At 45.3% G+C, this 23,088-nt stretch overlaps 1 long non-coding RNA gene across 2 annotated transcripts in view; it reads right to left on the bottom strand.

Moving 5' to 3' along the window:
* The window catches only part of LOC139057811 (uncharacterized), a 127,563-nt gene that overhangs the window by 61,028 nt on the left and 43,447 nt on the right, over window positions 1-23,088 (bottom strand). For both annotated transcript variants that reach the window (XR_011513010.1, XR_011513009.1), the window contains 2 exons: window positions 22,952-23,072; window positions 22,477-22,549 (listed from right to left, as the gene is read on the bottom strand). This is a non-coding gene — a long non-coding RNA (uncharacterized lncRNA). The remainder of the gene's footprint in view (window positions 1-22,476; window positions 22,550-22,951; window positions 23,073-23,088) is intronic.

Raw genomic sequence — 23,088 nt, 5'->3', positions numbered from 1 at the left:
GTGAAGATTCGACGAGCCAGGCGCCTTACAGGTACGACATTTCTTTTTTGAAGACCTGTCTATTACCCCGCCGCTACGGTGGTCGGAAGCCGAGAACATCGTCACGAGCCTTATGCTCGTCCAAACCTAACAAGCCATATGAATGACGCTACGGGCCGTAATGAAAAGCCTGGAGCCTTGCAAGCGTCACAAAACTTCATAAAGCCGGCACGTTTGGTTCTCCCCAACTCAGAATCAACTTCAGCGAACTCAGGAATGATGGCTGATGGTGAAGCCGAGACCAAGAAACCTCGCCTAGAAGACGGCAAGGACGATGATAGAACATCGACTTATGAGCTAAGTGATGATGAAGATATGGGTGAAGATGCGCCATTTACTGTGGTCACGTATAAGAAAAAGCGAGCCGAAGGCATTCCGGTTGTCTTTCGCCCAACAAATGAAGGTACTACTTTTTGGCAAGTAAATCCAAACCGAGTGTCTGCCGAAATAGTTTCTGCTGCCAAAGAGAAAGTACAGTCTTTCAGGACGACCAGAGATGGAAGTTTCAGTGTTAGCGTTGCTTCCTTAGCATCGGCGAAACGCCTTTTGATGCTCTCAAGTGTAGGTGGCCTGAAAGTCAAGCCATTCATCCCAGAGTCGTACACGCGAAACGTTGGGAAAATAAAACATGTGCCTCTGCAGTACACAGACGATCAACTCCTAGACTTCTTGAAAGACGCAGGAGTTATATCGGCACGCAGACAGATAAGGTATTCCCGCCAAGAAGATGGAGCAGTGAAGTCATATCCACTTCACACGGTAATCTTGACTTTCAGAGACGACCGCCCTATTCCTGGAAGAATTTACTTGGGTTTCACCAGCCACCCTGTCGAGGAATACCTAGGACCCGCACTTCGCTGCTATAATTGCCAGAGATTCGGGCACATGGCGAAAACCTGCCGTAGCACACGTAGATGCAAAATATGCTCAGAAGACCATGACCACAAGCAGTGCAAGTCACTTCTTCAACCTAAATGTGCGAACTGTGCGGGGAACCATGCCGCCTCCTTCTCAGGCTGCCCACAGAACAAAGCAGCGGCGCAAATGCGTAGACATGAACTAATTCATGGAAGACAACCGCGACGCAATGAACCCGCACCAAACCTCGAGATTGTTCATCCAGTGCCAGATCACCCACCTCAGCGGGCACCGGAACCACCACAGCCAAGAGCACCAACAAGATATCCCTCCTCTAGAGAACAACCAACAGTGCAATCAAGCGACCAATCAAGAGGATCACAGTCAAGAGCCCGGTCCTATGCATCAATACTACGGAAACCCAGAGGACAACAGGCAGAAAGTAATACACAAGAAAGCTCCTGTACTCCCACACATTTCTCTCAGCGACCTTACGCATCCACTGCAGAAGTGACACCAGCTAATAGCGAACATACTACAGCATCGGTGACACAACTGATTTTGCCAATGCTTTTCGCAGCTCTTAAGGCAATCCTATCTGCTTTGCCGGAAGCAAACAACCTACCAGAAGTAAAAGCCTTGTTGCCTCTAGAAGCACTGTTGTGTCAACAATCCGGGCCGAAACTGCGGCAGGCACTACATGAATAACCGCTACAAAAATGTCTCCATATTTCAGTGGAATGCCAACAGTCTTCGAAGAAAGTGCGCTGACTTTCGTAAACTGCTTGTGCAATACAACTTCCCAATACTTTGCATTCAAGAGGCGGGAATCACTGACGACTTTCGCCTCTCGAATTATGTGATATATAAGACTTCTCGTCAAGGTGCTGTTAGCAGAGTGCTCCTGTGCGTCAGAAAGGACCTACCATCTTAGCAAATTCAGTCCAGTGATTCAGACTTCCCGGAATTCATCGCATGTAAAGTATCCTTTGGCAAGCTCTGTATAACAGTGATTAATCTATATCTACAACCTTCAAACCGGATTTCAGTAGAAGCGCTAGTGGATATATTCAAAATAGCTCATTCTAATGTATTTATATGTGGCGACTTCAACGCACACAACATCATCTGGGGCAGTGATCACTGTGATGCACGGGGTAATGTTATTGAATGCGCCATAGATAAATGCAACTTGACTGTTTTAAACGATGGGTCGCCAACATTCCTTCGTGGATATAATTACTCAAGCTGCATAGATGTTACCCTGTGTTCACATGATCTAGTGAATGGTGTGGGATGGACAACAGATATGGAAACGCGCGGAAGTGATCATTTTCCCATTCTTGTTAACCACCCTAGCATGCGCTATGATATCAGGCGTTACAGCAGACTAACCAACTGGCAAGCTTTTCGATACCGCCTAACGGATCAAATTAACCAACATGCAACAGTGGAAAAATTTACAGAATTTTTGCAGGATAATATGAACATATGCACAAAGAAGGTCCCAATACCAAAAGACTATGCTACAGTTGACGGAGAATATGAACACCTAAGAGCCATCCGACGCCGATCCGAAAGAGCTTACCGACGGAGCGGAAGTTTAGAAGCATACAGAAACGCTCAGAAAATACACAATGTAATGCGCAGACGAATGGAAAGCTTAGGCAAACGGCGCTGGCGCGATTTCTGCGGCACGCTGTCTCCTCACACGGCTGTCCCACGAATTTTTCTAGTAATTCGTTCTTTAAGCGGACCTGTAACACAAAGCTTCCCATTTCGTGCTCTCGCTGTAGCCAGGGACACGTGTGAAATATTAGTTGCAGATGAATTTTGTGAGCTAATTTCCAGATCTGCCTTTTCATCACAATGTGCAGAATTTGATATTTCAGTAGAGTTGGCTAAGGGAAAAATTACTGCTTGCTACTGGGCCCAACATCCTCAGTTAGATCACACTTTCACATTAAACGAGCTCCAATGTGCAATTGCATCATGTCGCCAAAAGTCCGCTGCTGGGCCGGACGGCATTACGTACAATATGCTAAGAAACCTCGGACCGACAGGTACAAATGCGCTCTTAGACATCTATAATAACTTATGGATAGAGGAAACTGTACCTGACTCTTGGAAAGTCGCTCGAATCATACCAATTTTAAAACCTGGTAAGACGCCATTGTGCCTTGAATCCTTCCGCGCCGTTAGTTTGACAAGTTGTTTATGCAAAGTAATGGAGAAAATGATTGACGCGCGACTTCAATGGTGGTGTAATGAAACGAAGGTGTTGTCCAACTACTTAGTAGGTTTTAGAAAACATAGATGCACAATGGATGCAATATTAGATATAGTAACCTGTGTGGAGCACGAGCGTGCACGTGGAAAGATGACGATAGCAGTATTCCTAGACATCAAGAGGGCATTTGACACCGTTAGTCACGTTCATGTTCTGCTAAGCATGTTGGAACTTGGTCTGTCTGGCCGGTCCTTGCGATGGATTTCTGAATTTTTATCAGGTCGCAAAATATTTGTTCAGACGGGTGAAGGAAAGAGTTCTGAACATATTGTCAAACAGGGAGTACCACAGGGAAGCGTACTCAGCCCCTTCCTTTTTAACTGCGTCATGGCTGATTTAACGCGAAGACTGCCATCACAGTTAAAGTTTTCACTGTATGCAGATGATGTGTGTATTTGGACATCTGGGTCTAAAGCTCAACTACTCCAGATGGCATTGCAAGACGGCATAAATATCATCAACCAATTTTTGAGAGAAAGAGGAATGGTACTATCACGTGCAAAGACTGCTGTATTGCCCTTCACTCGGAAGGTGTTAAAAAATTTCACTCTTAATCTGGAAGGACACCCTCTAACGATTGTCACACAGCATCGATTTCTTGGCATAATACTTGATAGGCAGCTATCCTGGGCACCCCACTTAAAAAAACTCGAAAACGAGGTCAATGCCATAGTGACTGTACTTCGCAGACTTGCAGGCACATCATGGGGCGGATCAGTATCGTCCATGCTGACAGTTTACAATGCATTAATACGACAAAAAATTGCATATTCCGCGCCCATCTTACACGGACTTTCCCACACGTCAGAAGAGAGACTTCAAAGACTTTTAGCTAGAGGACTACGCCTGTGTCTAGGAGTTCCACGAGCGACTTCGAGTTCTCTTGTAATAGCTGAGGCTCGCCAATCACCATTTCCAGTTATGCGAACTACAGAAACATGCCGGCATTATTTCCGCCTTCAAACCCAGCATAAAAACCACCCATTGGCTTTAGACATAATGAATCGAGATAGAAGTTATGTTCATATAGAAATTCAAGAAAATCTTCACATATTGCCAGAAAATGAATTTTGGAACTCAGACATCGAATATCCTCCATGGCTGCTTGCAGTTCCAAAAATTGAATTATCAGTAGAAGGGATATTCAGCAAAAGAGACATGTTCATTCAAGCTGCTCAACAACTAGCACTATACCAGATATATATGCGGTATTCAGGATACACACACGTCTATACAGACGGCTCCAGTACAGCAACCTCTTCAACTTCATCATTCATTATACCGCACCTCAACAAACAAGAATCATTTAAGTTATCTCGTGCGACTTCGTCCACGACGGCTGAACTGTTCGCAATCCTATGTGCGGTAAAATTTATATTGTCAGTAGCAGAAGCGCAAAAATGGGTAATTTTGAGCGATTCACAGGCGACACTAACATCACTCTGCAGCACAAAGGGGAAAACATTCAGCGACAGTGTAATATATGAAACACTTAAATACCTCACAAAGGCAAGCGAAGCAAAACATGCAATAGCATTCCAGTGGATACCAGGGCATTGCAACATTCCTGGCAACACAGCAGCTGATGCAGCAGCACGACAAGCGCACCTGAAAGATGATACGGCTCCGCTCCCAATATCAAAGAATGAATTACGCTGCATTATAAGGACAACGTCTTTCAACATGTCTAGAAACACTTGGTTTGACCAGAATTCTAAGAGCTCTGACTTATATCATATTGATCCATTTATTGAATTCAAATTTTCATTGTCATTAGATAGAACTATGGAAACGCTTATTCATCGATTAAGGTTAGGCACTGCCTACACAAAGCATTTCTTACACAGAATTGGCCGAGCGGAAACCCCCGAATGTGATTGCGGATTTGTAGATGAAGATATATATCACCTCCTTCTAGATTGCCCACATCACGACACACCAAGATGCCGACTTAAATCAGCGCTAAGTAAATTAGACCGCAGACCTTTCAGTTTAAGGAAACTTTTGGGCCCTTGGCCAACAACGGCCTTGCAGAAGAGCGCTTTAAAAGCACTAAAGACTTTCTTTGAAGACAGCGGCATCGCTGGACGCTATTAGTGCTTTCATTGCTCTGTTCATTTCAATGTGACTCTATATATCCATCTGTTTGGGAATTATGTTATGTTGACTGCTTTGTTGTGACTGTGAATGATTGTTTACACGATGTATATACCACCCGCTGACTAGACAATGTGCTATTAGGCAACAGTATCGTTTGTACTTTTGATACTTTCGACTACATAAGTGTGGAGACATTTGCCATGTATACTGTATGTACCCGCTGATCCGCTGACTAGAAAATGTGTTATTAGGCGACAGTATCGTTTCTACTTTTGAGACTTTCGACTACATAGGTGTGGAGACATTTGCCATAGTATTCCTGTGGAAACGTTGCTTTATAAGTCCTGGTGCTTGTGTGAAATTATTATTTGATATGTAACCGTGAACCCTGAATGATGTATGACGGAACCACCCAAGAGATAAGGAGTAGCCGGCGCCTTAAATTGCGCGCCAACATCTCCTTATATCATATCAATAAAAAAAAAATGGTTTTATTCCAGAAAGGGGCACCATACGTTTTCTGGAGGAATTTGCAGGCGAGGTGTACGCAGCATTTGAGGAATACTCATTTAGCTGTGCTTTCTATTTAGATGTTAAGAAAGCGTTTGATACGGTTGACCATAGTATCCTTTTACAAGAACTGTACTTACTAGGCTTTGGAGGTCCCTTTTATGCCATTATCAAGAAATTTTTGAGTGGTCGTTCTGAAATTGTTAGTTTAAACAGCCAATCAGAATATAGTACGTTAAGCTGCCTGTGAAGGCTGATGTACCACATGGATCCATTTTATCTCCATCACTCTTTAATATATTTACAAATGACTTGAGCTCAATAACGTCTAAGTGTTTAATATTTCAGTATGAGGGCGACATTGTTTTGCTCACAAGACATGTATACAAACTACGAGACATCAGTTATTGTGTTGTAGGAAAACATAAATCATGTAATGAAATGGTTCGCTGCGAATGGAATTTAAGTGAACACAGAAAATCAAAATAATTTGTTTCAGAAATCTTTTAAAGACAGCCCTTATAGACACACAAGTATTTTACATGATTATTATTCACTCTCTTGTCGTTGCGAAACCGTTGAATATGTAAATTCGTTCAAATATCTCGGAGTGGTTTTCGATAGCAGTCTGTCATGTATATCTATCAGCAGCATGACCACTTGGCTTACGTTTGTGCCAGGCTACGGAAGGTTTCATGGTTAATCTTTAATATCAGATCTTTGGCTCCAATGTCCGTGAAAAAAACTATAATTTATGCACTTGCGTATAGTGTTCTTAGATATGGAATCACCTTGTTTGCGTCATGTCCTTCTCGTTGGCATTGCCGAATTGATAGCATCTTAAAAAAAAAAAAACATGTTAAAGAGCATTGCGTATAATTGTCACATGCCATCCGGGGTGGTTATTTTCCGGTTCTTACGTCTTCCCTCGTTCCATTCTCTATTCGTACAAACTGTTGCTCATCGCCACTTTTGGAATTCAGGCTTTTTAGTGAAATATAATGCTAATAGGAAGTTGCGAAAAACCACTCAATATTATGTACCGTGCAGCTCAACAAGGTACGGAAAGGCGAGACAGTGTGCTTATGTGCCCGTCATTTTTAGTGGGTTACCAGAACTTTTTGCTGTAACTCTATGCGTAACCTAAAGATGCATTTGAGAACACTGTGTTGATTGTTGTATTCTTTTATAGTTGTGCTTAAAAGTATGAGATTAGATATATTAAGTGTTGCTTCTTTATTCTTCAGAGTTAGCATTGATGTCCTTGGTACTGGTTTTTTTATTGCTTTGTTTTTCTACTTCTTCAGATGAAGCTATTGTTCATTTCAGTCACTGTTCTGTTTGTTGTTGCCATTTTGTTACGTCTGCCGGAACTGCCGCGCCCAGTCCCTCAAGCGTCCTGTTGGCTTTGATGGGCTGAAACCTCTCTGCATCCTCTGCGAAGTGGCAATTATTATTATTATTATTAATAATAATAATAATAATAATAATAATAATAATAATAATAATAATAATAATAATAATAGCTTTTGTAAAAACTCTATTCCCTTGCAGTGTTCTTGTTTGTTTTTGGATTGTAATGTATGCGTGCGCCAGCATTCAGACTTTAGGGTTGCTCCTGATAAGTTAAATAAACACGATTGATTGATTGATTGATTGATTGATTGATTGATTGATTGATTGATTGGCTGACTGACTGACTGACTGACTGACTGACTGACTGACTGACTGACTGACTGACTGACTGACTGACTGATTGTCATGAAGAAGACCGGCGCTACTTGTAGAAGCAGAGTGCATTGCGCACGCGGAAAGAAAACGACGTTTAATTTTGCGTTCTACAGAAACATTGAATTTGAGTACATGTTTCCAAATCATGCTAAACTTTTGCCTAGCAGACATGTAATTCATATTACAAGACCGCCTAAGCCAGATTTCTACTGAGAACATAATAGGTACTGACGCTTAGCCCCCTCCCTCCCCCCCCCCCCACGCCACCATGCCTCACACACATTCCTAAAGCACCGACAAATCAATCTACTCGGCGGTCAACATTTTGCTGCCTTTTACAGCGAAAGCAATGTATGACTAACTTCCGTAGTTTTTTTCGGCGTCCGTTAACAGAAAAAATAATCATGAGGGCCGATCCTGGTGATAGTGCAAAAAGGGTCCAAGATCAATCGCACATACCCCTGTGGACTCGGGAACCTATAACGCACCCTTCAGAATCTTCGGGATGGGCCCACGTAAGGGGAGCGCTTAACGCCTGCTTCACCTCCGCCGCGGGTGGGCCCGGCATTTCAATATCTTCGGGATCGGCCTACGTATGGGTAGTTCTTAATGCCTGCTTCACCTCCGCCACGGTTTCGCCCAATATTACACTATCTTCAGGCCGACCCGCAACGGAGGTGAAACACTTTGCTTTTCGTTTGAGATCTTTGACTGTCGTGAGCTTTCGCTGCCATTCTGTCTTCACAGAGTTGAATGGTTGTCAAGTTTTTCGCTCCTTTTGGGTGGCGGTAGTTATCGGCATCTCCTGGGGTGTGGAGGCCAGGTTTCTCTTTGATTCGGTGCCCGCGGGATTAACTCAAGATGAATTCAGTTCTCACCATCTATTGCAGCAGGCAGGGCGTAGTTGATTGTTTTAATTATATTTTATTTTATTTATATTAAGACAATTATGTCCAACACAATTTTTATGTCACCATCCATTCAACGATCACGCGCATCGATGTTGCTACGTTAGTTCAACCTTCTTTGTTTAGACTGATCCAGGGGCTGGGAAAGGAACTCGGTTCATAGTGGTTCATATAGTCAGCTGGTCTGTACGCTAGTGGAACGTGTTGTGGCCGGAGAAAACGCCAGTTGCGTTTAACTTTTCTTTTTGCTTCATTATTTCGTCGAGTGACGGCTCGCCGCAACGCTAGCAGATCCTCGGAACCATATATCCGCGATATGGTTTAGATAAGAGGGAAAATAACATATTGTGAAAGAGCGTCCATCATCAGACCCTGCAATAACAGTTCAACCCATAAGCAATATGACTGTCACCCCTTACCTCGTCTGGTCTCTCATTGTACAGCACTTTTCGTGCGAAATTGGCAACTGGAAACAACAGACGCAAGGAGATTAGAAATTAAGCGATTTACTAAGGGAGAAAGCCAAGGCAACAGCCAAACAGGGAGGAAAAGCGAAAACTGTTTGCTAAAATATTTATGGATCAACATCTTTTTATTGAAAAAGGAAGTAGAGAAAACGCTGCGCGAAGTGGAGAATAATTCCGTGTGTTTTGAATGACTCTTCTACAGTTATCAATCGAGCCGCCTGACGTAGCTACTTCCCTGCTGTGCTAATGGGGTTGTTTTTCTAACCGTTTGCGGTGGGCGCAGTACGTCTATATATAGAACCGCAGCGTTCTGGGCTCTATGCGGTTGTACGGAACTGGTGACCGCGCATCGTTACGCAAAGTCCCAAATCCAAATAACAACACGAGTCGGTTTTGGCACTTGGTAGAGCAGTAAAGAAGGGAACTAAAAGAACTGTGATTGTTCCGCAAATATACATTTCTCTAGAATTCTTCCAGAGCTAATTCAAAAAACGCTACCAGAAATCTTTATTTTGCACTTTCGCTGGTTAACTAACTTGTTCTTGGCAAGGTTCTTCCTACGCATCTTTCATGCGAGAGTCCGTTTGATGGGGTTCTTTGTTTGCCAAGTAAAGAAGACGTGTATCTCACAGGAATACCTGTGATACGTACGTACGCGTTATTTCAATTCTCTTTCGCGGGCTTACGCGCCTTTATGGCAAATGATGGGCATTAGGCACATTTGTACTAGTAAAAGTATCCTCCCCCTCATTTGCATTAGACAAGTTACCTTGGGTTGCCCCTGCCCCCCCCCCCCCCCTTGAAGAAAATATCCTGCGATGTGCCTGACTTGGCAAACAAGGCAAGACAAGCTAAGTCCATAGATATTCGGAAATTTATTCTTCATTATAAACGGGAATATTCCATCCATGTTTAGGATAGTCATCTCCCATAGTTGGTAGGAGCCACGTACTTGGCAGGAAACAACAAGCCTTGCGCTGGTTCCGTCATTTCCGGTTAACCTGCTGCGTCTGCACGTTTTAATAAAGAAGAGTGCTGATGCCAAACGCTGCATTATATTTGGTGGAGCTTGCTGGATCGGTTCAAACCTGGAACTCCGCAGCCGCACATTGCCTCCAGCTTCTACCATGGCCACGGACGAAGGGCAGCAGCTAGGTTGTTTCCCAACCTTCGACTGCGGTCTGTGCCGGCACCCTTCGGCAACGCGACCCTGTTTTCTTCAGCGGTATCGACGACCTGGACGTCGACGACTGAACTGTGTCATAGGACCGGGTAAGCAAGCACAACAACTAGGAAGACACACAGAATGCTACATCTGGCCCACCTGTGAGCTCCTTCTCTTCGATACACCGAATCTTCAATCCGCGCCTGTCGCCTTCGCCACGTCGCCGTTCTCTTTCGCCAGAAGCAGCAACACAAGGAGTTTTATGAGACGGGAATTACGCGACTCTTTATTCAGTGGGACAAATGTCTAGATGCTCATGTAGGCTACCTTTAAATAAAGTAACCCGTTTGTCATATATTCGCATTGACTCACTTTCATTTGCCTCGCGCTCCTATATTTTGCAGAACTTCTCCTTTTTATGTATTCCCTCTGTTGAGACTATAATTTCGGTGCAATTACTCACAATACACGACCGGTGACAGCTGCTCCTGCGCAATACACTGGAACAAAGGACAGCGTCATTGAGATTTATCCCTGGCGATTTCATATGTACAAAATATGTGAACAAAGTTCTTGAATGACAGAGTTGCACTAATATATTTGTCCTCAACTTGTTCATTTCATGGCCTTAAAATTTTTCATGTCAGCAGCATGCACTGCTTTGCTGGTTTCGAACTGATATATGTCACAAGTTCATGTGATATTTCCTTTACTTGTTAAATTGACAAAAACATGGAAGCGTTGATATCAGTTATTTCGGGCCCAATTTTTGGGACATACGAGTATATTCTCTTATAAGAAAGTACATATATTTCTTGTCTTGACAGTGAGTAGGGTTCAAGAATTCGTTTGCAGTATCTTTGGCAATGACAATACCCTTATTCATGTATTTGATCCATCGACAAATTCTATAAGGAGGAGGCCGAACTGTAACGAGAGGCCCCCCTTCGCCGAACGAAATTTCTGGCTAAGCCACTGGCCCTGGGAGCTGCAAATGGCAACAAGAGGAAGGCCGCAAATATATATCAGTCATGGAAGTGTGGCGGTAGACCAAACGCATCGACTATGATCAGAAATTATGAAAACCTGAGACAAACCGGCAACTCCAAGAAACAGCTGCGGAGGACTCCATCTTTGAGTCTTAGCCTACGCACGGATGTCGTAGCAATTATAGCATCAAACCCCCATGCTAGTGTGCGCCAGATACCAATTTCGAAATTATCAGTTTGGAGGATTCTAAATGACGGCCTTTCACCCGTGCTACCTTAACCAGCACCAATGCTTAGAAGATAGGGACCTGTAAAATCGTCTAGATTTTTCGAATTGGGCCGTCACTAAAGCCGCTGAGTCACCGGACTTTTTGAGCAACGTCATGTGCACAGATGAAGCCAATTTTCGCAGAAACGCCTAGGTAAATTTGCATAATGCAATCTATTAGAAGGACTCCAATCCACACTGGATAAAGCGCAATGGTCAGTACCAGTGGTCGCTCAATGCGTGGTTCGAAATTTACGCCAGTGCTATAATCGGTCCCCTCTTCTTCGATCAGACACTGACTGCACAGCGTTAAGTGAACGAAGTCCTTGAAGGAGTGGTGGATGAGTTTCTCAGCGAAGTCCCACTGCCACGTCTTCCACTTCTCTGGTATCAGCAAGATGGGGCGCCAGCACACAGCAGCAGTTTAGCACGAAACTAGCTCGATGCGACTTTTCATGCGCAGTATATTGGAAGGCACGGACCTGTAAATTGTCTGGCTGGGTCACCTGAGCTCTCTCCACTCGATTTATTTCTTTGAGGTGATGTGAAAGATCGTGCTTACATGATCGAGACGGACGTCAGGTTAGTTCAAGGCAAGGATAACGGATGTCTGCCGTAGAATTCTGGCTTCAGTCATCAAGAAAGCCACTGAAGATGTGACAAAACGGACACAGTACAGCGTAGCTACAAAAGGAGACCTCGGCTGAGGTTCAACGGAGCTTACGAATTCATAGATAATAAGGGCACATTGAAATCTGAGTTTTTTTTGTGTGTGTGTGTGTGTGCAGACATCCTGATTGGCAATTCGGTTCATTTAGGAGTGGTATATTTACTTTCATGAATACATCGGTTTTGCCTTTTCTCTACACGTGGGTCGCTTCCCGGTCGGTTTATTTCGTTTTTATTTTTTGACACGAAGCTATTTTTGCAGCACGTATACACTTTCAGAAAAAATAAAACGGTCACCTTAATTTGGCTTTGGCCGCAGCAAGCTTCTCGACCGAAATATAGGTTCGCGCGCACTTTTTCGATGCGGTGTCAGCGAAGCCGAGATTTTGGAACATTCTATGCCTATTACATTGCTTTTCGCATTTAGTGCATGGTCAGAGCGGCGCTTCGGCCGAGTTATCAAGGGGCTTTTGTTATCAATGTGATCAGCCAGCCTTGAGAGACGGATAATAAGTGTGACGTAGAAATGAGAGGAAGGAATAGATGCGAAGCCGCGAAACCTGCTGTTGTTGCTCCTTCCGTACCATTATCGAGGTGATGCGCTGTTTCTTCGGGTTTGCGATTGGTAATGCAGTTGCTTTCAATCAGCTTATTTGAGGGCACTGCTTTATGATGCGGGTGGGAACGCAGTCACGTGGTATTTTTCATACTTCGTGAGGTTTCTTCACCAGTCGGAAAAAGCTGCACGCAATTAGTACGTCGCTCAAAACACCGCAGTTAGAAGTCATTTTGGTGCACCTACAAATGCCTCATTGACACTTTGAAAATGAGAACAGCACTTCTCGACTTAGATAATGAATTGCAGTTACCGAATTAAATCTCAGTAACGAAAGAATTACTGGCGGCTACTTCACTGTACTGGAAACAATATGGACTAGGTTTTCTTCGAGTAACGCAACTGCTCTTCTTTTAAGTCTTGGTGCATGATAATCGGGGAACACTCAGTATCCGAAACGAGGCCAAGCCGGATTCACTCGAAATCATAATCAACAGCAGTCATGGGCAGCAGTGCTTATACTCGGACTCACAGAAAAAGAAAAGTAAGGAGAGATAGAGGCTGCAGTTTAGCCGGGAAGGGGAATCAGTATTAGTGATAGCCAAGTATGCGACAATTATACGAAGGAAGATTACACCACCGAGAAGACTCGGGCTGTGAAATTTAAATGTCTCCTGCTATGAGGTCTGGTATATACTCATATAACGCCGTCACTTCCCTGATCGCTTTATGCGGTAATAAACAACGATAGTCTGTCATGTGTTACAAAGAGAGTCTTGATATATTCTACGTATATGTATAGCAGGCAATTTATTCACAGTCTGCTAAATGGCTCAGACACCTCAACGACTGCGTTGCAATCTACTACACCTAGCATAAGAAGAGCCTGAGCTCTTTGTACACGTTAAATCCAAGGGAGATTAAACCGATATCAAGTTCCGGTCACAAAACTTTAATTTGTTTTGTACCACGAGTGATTGCTATCGTCGATACATGGTATATAGAACGCGTGCGTTTAGATGGTTCCGCATTTCCGAAAATTGAAGCACGTCACTACTGCCCCACTACCACTGTTGCTTATCAACATCAATAGCTGCTGTTTGCGGAGAGTGAGTTAATGAGGCTTTTTCTCTGCAATAACTGTATTTTGTTGGATATCGAAGCCGTACTGATGAACAGTTTTTTGAGTTTGTGAAACCAGCCCGAAGTACACGCGGTTGTGCAATGACTGTGTTTACAGAAAAGCCCACTGTAGGTTGATGGAAATGTTGCCTGCCTGTGTGACAGCAGTCTGCTGTATGGTCGGTAACTTTCATCCACATCGGTGTAAGAGAATACACTCGTTTGAAACCTGCGAAACCAGCTTTTCCGCAATACATCAACCTCGAAAATGAGGCGGCCATCACGTCCTTGAAGTATGACCATTAGTGGGCAGTTTTTGTACTGTTTTCTGCTGTTATGGATTCCTGTATAGATTATATTTAGCAAGAAAAAGCAGAAGAAATGCTCCAGTTGGACATATTTAATCACCTCTTGCGTTGGCCGCCATATCTTGGGTAGCGTTTATTAGCGGCAAAGCCAGCTTTACAGTTTTCTAAAGGGTCCAATGCATGCGTTGTACTGTTTTGTTGTCGTATTGCAATGTATTGTAGTGTACATTGTTTTCTTATGACGTGCATTGCACAATAGCAGTGCATTTTTTGTAATTCAATTGTCATTCATTGTTGCTTTCTCCTGAAGCTCTGCACAGATTACACCTATATTTGCTGAACGTGCCTGAAGCTGGGCTGCGGCCACTACTGACGCTTCCTGAAGCTGTAGCCAAAGATAATTTGTTTGTTGCTTCTCTGGTTGTCTTGTCATGCGCATATAGGCTTTAGCGATTACATGAATTGTACCAAAGTATTACATCTCAGAGTCGGTCCTGCAGTTTCACAGCGTTACATTCTGCGATGTGGATAAGTTGGAAACGAGTCAAGTTTTCAATATTACAGCGAAGAAATAACATAAAAAAGATATTATGACGATATAGATTTCCCAAGAGTCGCAACAGCTGCGCTCGCGTTCAGTGCGAGTATTCTGAAACCGTGCACTGAATATTTCTAGTTTTCTGCATTATTAGGTACATTCGCAAACTTCCACGCTGTTCTACTAAAAATTTTCTGCGCCAGCTTGCAAGGTTAACAGATAATGTCGTCACATATGTTCCCAAGTCTCTGCAAATATTTTAGGTTGTTATTTGCATATTAAATTCAGCTGAGCTGTTCCTGCAGCTGCTTGAAGATTGCAGCAGAGCGCATGTTACTGCGGCGCTGCCACGAATGGGTTCGCGACAACGCCCCCTTTTCTTGGCAACCCATAGAGTTTCATATTACTATAGCTAGAGGGAAATCTGGCACTGCGATCATTCAACTATCATGTGAATGATTGAAAGTACAGGCTGCGGATTGGTATGCTGTTGACTGTCGAACTAGTCTACAGGTATTTTTTAGCAGTTTTCATTTCGCTCCAAGCGCGATTGCTACAACCCGCAGTGGGACGGCGCGACGCAAAGCTCTCTGCCTTTGTTCTGTTGCTCGAAGTGGCGATAGCGCCCTGGGCCAGCGGCTGGGACGATGTTTGTGTCGCGGTGTGGTGTCGAAGCCCTGACGAGAAAGCGACGGCATCCTAAACGTTGAAAGAACGTGTTTTGACCGTTTTGACCTTGGTTTGTTAAGTGTGTTAGGTTGGCGCTGTAGCGCTGCGTGCTTTATGAAACTTCAGAAGAGCTAAAGGAAGGCACTACTAATATAAGACATAAACAGTTGTACTTCCAGTGGCTTGACAATGAAATTTTATTGAGAGCTTCATTATGCATTGCTCGTTTATGTGCTCATTGAAATGCGTGTTTTAGGACTTTGAGAACACAAACTTACTTGTGGTATGAAAGGTTGCTACTTCCTGGCTGCAGTCTAGTATCTCAAAATGGGTAAGTGCAAAGCCATGCCATAACGCTTCGGAAGCGGTGCGTCAATATAAAATATAATGAAGCATACTCTTAGGAGCCCACAAGCGTCCTAGCTAGCACTGCAGCAGATGTGCTTAAAAGTGCTTGAAGACTTTCAGCAATCGTGACAGCCGACGCAGCCTTGCGAAATAGCTAGAGAGTTCGCAATGCCTGTCATCTGCGAGAAAAGTCTCGCGTTCGCAGCGAGCTGGCGTCGTAGAAGACGACGTTTGTAGCATTCCTCTCATAGGTGCAACACTTTCTCACCATACAAAATTTTTATTTCAATAAATACTTGATGAGTATATTTATATAAGTACATGCATGGTTGTTATTGCTGTTGTATAAATAAATAAATAAATAAATAAATAAATAAATAAATAAATAAATAAATAAATAAATAAATAAATAAATAAATAAATAAATAAATAAATAAATAAATAAATATTCTCTGGCGCTAAATCGGGAACAGAATTGCAAAAGAATGCATACACTGGTGTGCCCTCGTGGCAAAGCATGTTTCACTCTCAAAGTCATACAAATCTTATATAATGTGTTGTGCATTATATAAGATACTGCAGAAATAAAATTAGATTTTACGTGATAAAATTTGAGTGTAGCTTCGTTTACTGTGCCGCAAGCAAACAATCCGAAGCAATCCGAAGCAAACGCTTCGGATTGACTTCGTCTAAAGATCGAAGTCAATCCGAAGCGTGTATTCCCCATCATTCGCATGTAGGTTGAGGTAGAGTGTAGACTCTAGTTGAGGCAACGCTCAGGAGAGGTCCTGTAGGCACTAGCACCGCATTTCGCTCTAGGGTATTTATTTAGAAACTCCATGTGGCGACCACTGCAACCCGCAGGTGGTGTCTTCATGCTCACGTCGGACAACTCGTCACTCCGACACGAAGTGGGTCACTTTTCTCTGATCTGCCTCTATCAGCTAAGCTCGGTTGCCATACTGTCACGGAAGCCTGAAGTCCACGAAGCCGCTCCCCCCTCCCCCCCCCCCCCCCCCGTTCCCGTATACCCCAGACTTCACCCCGCTGCTCCAAGTATTCCCTGAACTCTGAGCGACTAAGCAACAGCAAACACATACCCTTCCTCTCCGACTCTGCGAAGTGACCTCCCATTTTTCTCGGCCACGTTAGCCCAGACTGCGCAGCAACGGATTCTTTTACCGCTTTGCAAAGTAAGCAGCTCCGGCAGACCGAAGGGAAAGCAAAAAGTAAGAAGTAGAGAGGGAGAAGGAGCAAGAGAGAGAGGCGAACGATGAGTGTCGTCGGCCTTCTGCATCTTTCAGTGTTAGTTTTGAGGCGTCAACGCCGAAGAAGAAGAAAAACAAGAAAGAGAAGAGTGGTGGGAGGAGCGCGGAGCGGCGCTTGAAGCAAGGAAGGGTGCAGGGTCGGCTGCGGTCCCACAGTTTACAGCGAGGAGGAACGCCCGTCCCTGGTTCCAGCTTGACCTCTCCTGTCTCCTCCGTCCCCGTCGTGGCCGGCCTGTCCGAGTTTAAGAAACCGAGGGTTCACATCCTAGCTATGTTCAAAAAAAGAAAAAGAAAGAAAGAAAGAAAAAGTCAGTAAGGATCGCGCGGTTCTGGAAGGGTGAGAAAGGGCTGGGGGAGAACATGGCAGTCTGTGCCGCTTCCCATTTCCCGAGCGTCGCGCACTTTCTCGTGACGTCAGGGAGGAAAAAGAGTCGCCTATGCTGGCGCAGTCCCGTTGCGAATGCGCGTATATAACCTCCAAAACACAACGTTTAAAGAAAGGAAAAAGAAAAGAAAAGCTGCAGAATCTCGCCCATTGCTCAGCCTCCTTGCCCGGCGCCTTCAGTGTTCTGCCGGCTCACCGCTTGGGTCGCGTCTCCCAAACACACCCCCGTGACAAGGGTTCACGACCTCTGGGTCCAATGGTGGCCATGACAGACGTGTTTCCCCTATCTCCTGTTTCGTCCGTGAAGGGAGGGAGAAAAAAAAAGTGCTTTACGAAAGCGGAAGGATGGTAAGATCTACAAGAGAAAATGAGAAGCTTCTGGGCGATCTGCTTGCACCAAACTTTTGCCAATTTCTGTTTTAACCCCTTTCTGGTGCTGCGGCAGCGTGCGCCTCGTCAAAGGCTTGAACGAAGGGCTGAAAGTAGCTTTTTCTTATTTTTATTCCAGAACTGGACAAACTGTGTCACTCAGAACAAGGACTTCTCCCCCGCGCATCACTGGACCGATAGAAGCACGTGTGGACAAAGGGGTGAGACGGGGTAAAAAAACTCAGAGTGAATAGCCTACAAAAGCACTTTGTGTCTGTCCGGCTACCAAAGTAGCCTTCTGACCGGCGGCTGCTCGGGAGACCGTGTTGTCCTGGCGCGTCGATCTAGTCGCGAAAGAAACCGTCTGTCTTGCCTATGGAGATCGATGCTGTTTCGATACGCCGGTCAACCCTTTTCCGGCATGGCTTTGTAGTCTGACGGCATGTTTGGACTGAAATGAAGGGATCGGGTTTCCCCGCGCACGCAGAGTGAACTGGACGCCCTTCTGGAGGAGGAAGCTGCGCAGACGGCTCTTCGGCTCTTTCAATCTGGCCGAGATTGTTCTGCTCGCTACATATGAGGCACCTTCGCTGTCTGGGCACCACCGTTGGGAACCGCTGGGGAAAGAAGGAAGGAGAAGACGAAAAAAGGTTTGTGGAGCGCAAGCTGTGATGGCCAGGCGATCGTGTTTACGTTCCTAAGCGGTTTGTCAACAATGGAGTCCATTGCCAGCGATACGTCCGGCTCACTGACACGGAATGGTCAACTCTTTTCCGTCGGGTGCTTCCGTCCGTGACCGAGATTCATTTTTTTCCCCTTTCATCTCTCTCCTTTCTCGCTTCTTAGTTTCGTGCCACTGGCCCTTGAGCCACTTCCGTGATTCCCGCTGCGCAAGTCCCGTGGCGGACAGTATGCGTGCGCTCACAGAATGTGCGGGTCACTCGTGTTTTTCTAGTTCCATTTCCGGCCTCCCATATTTCCAGGGAAGAAAAAAAAATCACCGCCCACACGTGAGCGTTCTTTCGGAGTATCGAACAGCAAAAGCCTTCATCGTGCAATCCAGTGCGACTTTGGCAGCTGGAGTCGGGTTCATGTGGCTCCCTTTGGAAATTTAAATAGCTTCCTTATAGTTTATGTATTTGTTCTTATTTTCCAGTGAAACCAGCTTAATGAACGAGCAAAGAGAAGCTAACAGTGAGCAAATTAAATCCGCCGCTTGACTTTCTGATCGTGGTGTCTGTGTTCAGTGTCCAATTGGACGCGCGCATACTTCCGCATTAGGCATGTGGCGGTTTACCAATCAAGCTACCGCGGCGGCGATCCCCCAGTCCACATTCTTAGTCGGTAGAATGACCAGGTAGGATAAAGTACAAATGCATAGATTTAGCAAAGACGAAGAACTGCGATGGTTTAACTAAAATATTGAGCAACTAAGTAGCTCATTAGTGCTCACATATGTTAGGCATGTTCACATTCTGGATCAGCACATTTTATTATGTGTTAACATTTGCAGCTGGATGATATATGTCTACTTATTGTGTGTCAGAAAACACCAAGTAACATGACCTGGAGCGGAATTAACATTTGGGGTCTTTGGTAACGCAGAAGGAAGAAAATGCATGCAATCCGCCCCCCCCCCTTTCCGCTTTTTGTCTAGTTGTTTCTTTCTCTCTTTTGTTCGCATCCCAACACCGATGTAAACCGTATTACAAAGAATGGACAATTTTATGACAGTCATATCGAATAGCTTATATCGAAGGAAAAGAGAGCTCTCTATCGCTAGGCCAACTTAATTTGCCGCTGCTAACTCTTTGCTGCCCCTTTTTATGTCTGAGCATGTGTCAATTATCTGTACTCCGCACATATAGTTTCTTGTTCGGATCTTTGACGCATGCGCAGACACGCTGACACATGCTGTACAGATATATATATATATATATATATATATATATATATATATATATATATATATATATATATATATATATATATATATATATATATATATATATAACGCTTCTGTGCGTATTGAACAGGACAGAGCAACACAGGAAGATGGAGACTAAGTGATCAGCAGCGGTCGAACAAGGCATGCATGGTTTAAGCAGAGACCAATGTTTCGACATCGAAACATTGCTAACACCCGATAAAATGCGCTCATCACACGTGTTAACATGCTTAGCAAGTACTAATGGACTACTTTGTTGCTCGTCATTTTAGTTAAAGCCGCGTAATTCTTTGCCTGTCCTCGTGTTGTTCGTCTCCCGGCTTCTTAAAGTGCGCTCTGTTAACAATTTCGCATGTGCGTTATGTTATACCCGGTTATTCTACCTACTAAGATAGTAGAATGGAGGATCGCCGCTGCGGTACAGCTTGCATGGTAAACCAGTCCACCACAGGCGTAATGCGAAAAATATGGGTTTGGATTTGACCTGTGGTAAGTCGTCGTTTTGTCCACATTCATGCACATCTCTTATGCTCTCTATAATGCTCTCTATATTTCAATAAAGCTTTATCTGGCTTCATTGCCTTTTCCTTTTTTCATCACATAACTGCAACTAACAAAAAAAAAAACGCAGCCCCTCGAATCCCTGTATCCTTCTCATCGACCTGCACGCCAACGACGAGCACGCGCGGTACGTGGACGCGGCCGAATACCAACGGAACGCCTTCGTAGCGGTCGTCATAGAGGCGTCAACCGGCGCCACGAGGACGGCAGCGAGCGTGAGAAGCACCGGAGCGGAACAAGCGGAGGAGGTTGCCATCGCCTTGGCCATCGCCGACGCAGACTGCCACATGGTTCTGAGTGACTCGAGATAGGCGGTGCGAAACTTCGCCAAAGGCCAAATCTGCTGGGAGGCCGAGCGCGTATACTGCGAGCGGCCAAACTGCAAGACAGAAAAGTAACACTCAAGTGGTTCCCGGCGCATGCGGGCGACGCGTCAGAACGCGATGAGAACCACAATGAGACGGCACAAGCAGCGGCGCGAGCGCTAACCAACCACGCTCCGGCGACAGACCGTACGATGTGGTTCGGAGCCAAGAGCCGCATGACGGACTACAACGACATCCCGAAGGCATATCGCCTGGCTCGCAGGACTTTCCCACCCCCGCACCCGCGGCTGAGTCGAGCGGAGGCGGTACTACTGAGACAGCTCCGGACCGGACAGCTATACCGAGCTCGGGACTGATGCATCGCATGTACCCCGAGACATATCCGACCGATAAGTGCAGGGTCTGCCGGTGGGAGACGGCAGATTACACGCACATCTTGTGGGACTGCGTTAAAAATCCAGAAGAAGCAAGATCAAGAACGATTCCACCGCGGCTCGATGCAGCCGCGAAGAGATACGACCAAGACCAACAGCTCTGGGCCGTCGAGCAGGTCCTCGGGGCGCTCGACGACAGCGAGCCGTTGCCTGCTCGCTGGGTCCCTGCCTTTCGAGACCCGCGCCGCGTAACGGCAACCTCGTAGATGACGTAGGCCCTCGTCGGGGCGCGTGAGCGCCCAACTGCAGGCACAAATAAAGTTTGCTCCAATCCAATCCAATCCAATCACGTTGGTCATAGTGCGTAAGACGAGTTCTTCAACTGCGAAGCTTTCTTTCTGAGAAACCCGCATGAGTTTCTTTTGCAGTTTCTTGCTACAGTCGGGTGTAGGACAATTTCCTTTTTCGTGAACCTTCTTTCACCTTACAGGCTTTCGCAGAACTGATCTGCCATATTCAGTGTATATTTGCCTATTCATATTCAGTGTCCCATTGCTTTTGTCCTGTTCAGTGTCTCTTCGGCCTCGGGCTACAATCTGCTATCCTCCTGGTGGCGTGATGATTGCATCTTTGCGTCACAGGGTCTGTGATTATGAGTGTCGGTAATTTGTGTATAAGGGGACGCTACTTGTTCACGAGACTTTACGCACGTTAATAAATACCATGAATGTCTCTAGAGAGGGATAGAGAGGCGAGAAAAAGTAGTACTCCCGGTTAGCTCAGATGGTAGAGCTACCGCCCCGGCAACGGCGGAAAGTCCGGGTCCCGGTTCGATCCCCGCACCGGGACGAATCTTTCTTTTATGCGAAGCATATTACGAGAGCTCAACCCAGCTCCTCAGGCGCGGCGGTGTCGCCTTCAATACCACGTGACACCGTGACGTCACGACAGAGGAAAAACGGGGCTCCAACTCGCGCCGTCGCTCGCGGCGTCGCGGCGTCGCGGCGGTATATAAGCAGCTGCGCTTGCCTCTGCTAGACACTCACGAGGTGAGATGCCTCCGGGAGACAGAGCTGCTCGTTGGAATGAGAAGCGAAGGTTGCGGCGTGCTACAGAGACTGATTTTCTAGGTGGCTTTGGCTCAACTCTTGCAAGATGGGCTGGGTGGGAATCGAACCAGGGTCTCCGGAGTGTGAGACGGAGACGCTACCACTGAGCCACGAGTACGATGCTTCAAAGCGGTACAAAAGCGCCTCTAGTGAATGCGGTGTTGCCTTAGAAACGAGCTGTTTCTAAGGCTCAAGCGTGCGTCGTTTGCTCAGGCGCACATTTCGTTGCCGCGCCGAACGCTGCGTTGCTCGACGCTCACCGCGTCCAATGCGGGGCGCGTAGTCGCTGCGCCGTAGCCCATTGTTTTACACCCCTTGGTGGGCATGAGTTGTTTCTTCGTCTAGCCGAACCAAATATAGCCAAGCAACAGCAGTTCACCAGGCTAAACAGTGGTTCAACAACTAAAATAAAGGCTAGTATGCTTTGCATCCTGGGCTTAGCCTTAGCTAAGCCACAGCCATTTTTTTTTTTGCGAAGCTTTTGACTTCTTTCTGAGAAACCTGCATGAGGTTTCCTTTGCAGCTTCCTGAGACAGTTGGGTGGTTGATAGTTTTTTTCCCTGTAAGTAAATATATAGTTTGAAGTCATATCGAGCCTTGCGTTTTTTGTGGCACCAGCATCGAGTGAGGCACTTGTTTCTTGCGCTGCGCTTCTGGTTCACCTCCTGAGACGACTGAAATAAATAAGAAAAATAGAAGAAATAGTACAACACAATATTCAAGGGTTTCATTATAGATATGATATCAGAGCATAAGTTACAAGTTGAGTTACTGAAGTGTCTGGAATAATTATAAAATTATTAAATATCACTGATTGCCGCACACCAAAGCACAAAATCGTAGGCTTTAGAGACCCGTCACATGAGCACCACTTTGGCGAAATTTCTGTAAACCCGTCAGTATAAAGTGGAAGTAATGACGTCACTAATGACGTCACACACAAGAAGGTGGCATGATATTTAATGGGCTAATTATTGGAAGACAGTTGCCGCCGAGTTCGGTTCGTGCATTGCTTTCGCTTAAAGTTAACTTAAAGAACACCAACGCCGAAGTGAGCAAAGATTATAGTCGCCTACCATTTTTTTCTTTTTTTTCCTTGTACTTCAGTTCACATGACGATTGTTTTCACGTTGTACAACGGCTGTTGTTTGTTTCGCTGACCAGGTTTCTTTGGCAAACAAGGGTAACCTGTTCTACCTGCATCAGAAGGAAG

This window comes from Dermacentor albipictus, chromosome 3 (genome assembly GCF_038994185.2).
Source record: "Dermacentor albipictus isolate Rhodes 1998 colony chromosome 3, USDA_Dalb.pri_finalv2, whole genome shotgun sequence".
Classification (NCBI taxonomy): Eukaryota; Metazoa; Arthropoda; class Arachnida; order Ixodida; family Ixodidae; genus Dermacentor; species Dermacentor albipictus.
The sequence above is the reverse complement of the archived record's forward strand: the minus strand, read 5'-3'. Positions and strand labels throughout refer to the sequence as shown.